At 33.5% G+C, this 4861-nt stretch overlaps 1 pseudogene; it reads left to right on the plus strand.

The window, feature by feature from the left end:
* The first annotated feature begins 780 nt into the window (after positions 1–780).
* Positions 781–1366, plus strand: LOC142985744 (uncharacterized; annotated as a pseudogene).
* The last annotated feature ends 3495 nt before the right edge of the window (positions 1367–4861 follow it).

Here is a 4861-nt window from a genome sequence, read left to right on the forward strand (position 1 = left end):
TATAAAACAAAATCTTTTGCAATTTTTTGAATTACATACCTACATAAAATTCTATTTTACTACAAATAATAACTGTTCTGTTTCGTCATATGGCAAGAATTGTAGGTACTTAAACAAGGTTGATTTAATATTAAAACAATTAAGATGATATATACAGAGGTATTTATTAATTTTATTATATAGAAAAGGTCCAAGAAACGCGTAAAATCTATTTGTGAAAATGAATTTTGAATCGGAAACTGATGTGCAAACAATGTCATTTTGTGTGTATAAGGTCAATATTGTAAGCCCATACCGTATTAAAACAACACTCACACCTAGTGAGTGTTGTTTAATACGGTATGGGCTATAAATAGTTGACGGACAGTTTGTAAATTGCATGTCTCATACAGCTTACGAGTAGGAAAAAGGAACGGAAGAGAATGTGCTACTTTAAGAACTGCTCTTTGAGCACGCTCAACAACTAGCATTGAGATTTTTGCAGCTCCGCTCCAGGAAGTTATACAATATTGAAAAATAGACTGACAAAGGGTTTGGTAGATTTGTCTAATTAATATTTGGTCAGCTATTGATCAAAGCTTTTTGAACACGAAAATAAGTTTTCTTTATACAAGGCTGGATATGTGTAATTTAAAGGAAAGAGTATCATCTATTATGATGCCAAGATTGTGCCTACGTTCAAATCATACGACGCTGAAAAAACAAGTGGGAGAGCTGGAAAACAAGCAACATGTTATAAAAGAAGACATATCTACCCTTAAAACGTCAATCCAATACACAATGGATGTCCAAGAAGACCTCAAAAAGCAAGTCAACTCGGTTGGTAAACAAATGAGCATTAGTATTGACGACGTGGTCGGTAGACTGGAAGCGAAAATTTACTCACTCGAACAACAGGCCCGGGAAAGCTATTTAGAAATATGCAACATACCGGAAAACAGGGACGAGAATTTAAAGTTTTAGTAATTTAAAGTTCCCTCTCGGTCAAAAAGATATACTGGCGATTCATAGAGTGCCCCATGCTCACAAGGAGAACACTAAACCAAAAAATATTATAGTGAAATTAACCTCACGGATCCTAAGAGATAATTTACTAAGTTCATTTAGACTTGCAAAAGGTCTCAACATGGAGCAATTAGGTTTTACTGATACAACACAATTGGTTTATATGCATGAACATTTAACTTTAAAAAAGAAGCAGTTATTTCGTCAAGTTAGAGAAGCGGCCAAAAAAAATTGCTTTAAATTCGTGTGGATCAAGCATGCTACAATTCTTACACGAGAGGATGACGGTAAACCTGCAATCGCCATACGATCAATACAAGATATTAGTATAATCAAATCCAGTAATCGTCCAAAGAACTAGAACTAGAAATTTCTCCTAAGAATCTTATAGATGACACTTCTTTTAATGGATCGTGTTTATCAAATGATTTCTCTCTTGGTTGCTGTGCTCTTAGTTTAAGCTGTTATTAATGTATAATAGAATACGGGAATTAACGCGAACACGCATTTTACCTTAAAATGCCTAACGTTTCGGCGCAGGTTGCACTCGCCGTGGTCGCAGGCTGACTGGAGCAGCGATGAGAGGACTTCGTGTATATGAGGCGGACGAATATATATTATTACCCTCATATATTGATTTTTCCAACCGCCATCACACACTACACTAACCGTGTCCCTATTCTGTGAGCTAACCGATTGCGCAACATAGCGAGGTTTTGTGACAGTAATCACTGAATTCCACGTCGCGGATAATTTGAAGCCGTCTTCCCGATTGAAATGTGTATGTTTCTTAATTTCGATCGCTTCGTAATCATATTTTTAAAGTACACAACTTTAAAAATATGATTACCTATTTAATATACCTTTCTTATTTATTTATTTTATTTAAGTTGCGCTTGCAGGTGTTATTCGCTTCAAAAAACATATTGTACAAATTGGGTATTTATATATTTTAAGATTGTTATATTATATACCATAGAATCATACGCTTTTAATTCTCTTTTGATGGATAATGGATAGTAAAGTAATATATTATCAAAACTGTAGGGGAATTAGGACCATACTTAATTGGATGGATAGGTTATATATGGAAATCTTGTCTAACTGTTATAATATAATAGTTCTCACTGAGACTTTAAATTACTTGGTTAACTCCGGAGATATTTGATAAAAAGTTTATAGACGACCGATATGTAGTTTACCGGTGCGATCGCAATCGTATTGCTACAAATAAAAGGGATGAAGGAGGTGTTCTAGTAGCAGTTCTAAAAAGCTTAAAGTCTGAATGTTTACTATTGAATAATACATGTGACTCTTATATAGAAAGTGTATATTTCAAATAGCTGATCCGCGCAACTTCGCTTGCGTCACATTAGAGAAAATGGGTGAAATTCTTCCCCGTTTCGGTAACATTTTTTACTGGTACTCTGCTCTTATTCGTCGTAGCATGATGATATATAGCCTAAAGCCTTCCTCGATAAATGAACCATCTAACACTGAAAGAATTTTTCAAATCGGACCAGTAGTTCTTGAGATTAGCGCGTTCAAACAAACAAACAAACTCTTCAGCTTTATAATATTAGTATAGATATTAGTATAGATTATCAGGTCCCAGTCGTGAAAAATATTTAATTAGTGCAGTTTACATTCCACCTAAGTCTCCGGATGAAGTGTACATTAATTATTTTCGAAATCATTCAAAACTTGATAGATAGGCTAAGTTTAAACAATATTTGATTACTTGGTGATTATAATATTCCAAATATAGAATGGGTTTCAAGTGAGCTTAACATTTTGGCGTTGTCTTGCAGGGGTATGTCGTTAATGTCTAAGCAAATTGATAATTTAATATCGTTGTTAGGTGCTCATCAATACAATAACACAAAGAATTGCAATAATCGCATTCTAGAACTCAAGATAAACTTCACGAGGTACATTAACTCCGTTGAAGAAAATGTTCAAAAAAATTTAAAGTATCTGTAGACTTACATTGAAAAACGTAACAATAGCACTGGTGTACCATCTACGATGATATATAATGATCAGATGTCTAGCGACCCTATTGAGATTTGTAATATGTTTATGGATTATTTTCACACGGTATATGAACCTTCTAATTTCAGTCCTCACAATTGGTTACCGCCTGAAGAAATACCTAAAAAGTTTTTATTAATGACTAGTATTGCAATCGGAGCCGATCAAGTCTTAAAGGCCTTGAAAGCACTTGACACCAGAGATGAAACGACTCGAGGCTTTTAAGTCTTTTAAAAGGAACTCGACTCGGTTATGACGGTTTGCAACTCAATCGAGTCCTTAAACCCTAAACCTTCACCCTTATGAGAGGCTTCGACTCAGAACTCGAGGCTTAATTTTAAGGTAGTCGTTTTAAAAATACTCATATTTTTAAACGACTCATGCGCAACTAAAAGGTTCGAGTCTTTTTAAAAACGACTTGGCTCATGAGTTGTGTGAGCCGTCAGTCGCGAAAAGTACGCGTAAGTACGCGTCAACAATAAATTGCAACTTGCAATGATTGTGGACGTTTTGGTATGTTCTGTTTGTTATAAAGAATCTGTTTATTATACACAAGTCGAAATGTAGTACCTATACTACAAATATAAAATAATGTTTACAAATTAATATTACAAATGAACATTCGGGACTCGCATTTATTGCTAGAATAATTAGAAATGTTTTGTAAACACTGAGATGAATGAAGATATTTTGATATTATTATGGCAAAATTACTGATAGTGATAATATGTACCTATTTAGTGAAGGGCGCTTCTTGTAACGCCATCTCTTAATGCATATAGTGAGATAGAACAAAACATTTTTTCGAGGGTATTTTGCAAAAATATTGACGTAAATATAAACTGTACCCACACTTCGCCCATAAACTTGCTTGCTCACTGATTGCAGTAGTAATTGTTTGAGTTATTTTCCTCTAATAGTACAAATCTCAGTGAATAGGACAATAGATAGTTATTAAATAAACATGGGTGATGTACCACCAAAACGAAAACGGAAATCGTTAATATCAGAGCAATTTGATAAAAGTGATTCTAAAGTAAAGTGCAAAATATGTCAGAAAAAATTATCGATCAAATCGTCTCATTCTGTGTTGAAAAAACATTATCAAAAACACAATGTAAATGATTCGGAAGCTGCAGCACCCGTTCTACGTGGTCATCTTCGTAAAGAGAGTGAAGAAAACAGTTATTTAAATAAATTACTCTTGAATTTTGTTGTTTACGGAAGTCATCCATTTTCTATAGTAGATAAGACACATTTTAAAATTTTCATTAATAGACTGAATAAAAAATACTCCGTACCTAGCCGCACACAATTGCAAAGAAATATTACAAATCTTTTCGAAGAGAAACAGACTGAAATAAAAGAGTGCTTGAAAAGTATTAGAAATAAGATCGCATTAACGCTAGATTTTTGGACGTCTGTTACAAATAAACCGTATATTGTTGTCACAGCACATTTCATGCTGAACGCAAAGTTGACTGTGTTAATTTTAGATTTTGATTTGCTGGCTTATCCACACCGGAGTTAACAGATTTTAATGAAATATTATAATTTTATGGAATCGAAAAAAAAATATCATCCATTACAACCGATAATGAAGCCGCCAATATAAAATTTATGCAGCTGTTAACCTTATTCAACAATAAATTTGAGAACGTAATGCACACAAGATGCCTTGCTCATATTTTAAATTTAATAGTTAAACGAGGAATAATACAAATACGAAAGTCTATTACAGATATAGCAAATTTAGTGAGACACATAAATTTTTCATCAAAACAAAAGCAACTATATGTATTTTGAAACATGTTCGCTATTG

Source organism: Anticarsia gemmatalis, chromosome W, assembly GCF_050436995.1.
Source record: "Anticarsia gemmatalis isolate Benzon Research Colony breed Stoneville strain chromosome W, ilAntGemm2 primary, whole genome shotgun sequence".
NCBI classification, from domain to species: Eukaryota; Metazoa; Arthropoda; class Insecta; order Lepidoptera; family Erebidae; genus Anticarsia; species Anticarsia gemmatalis.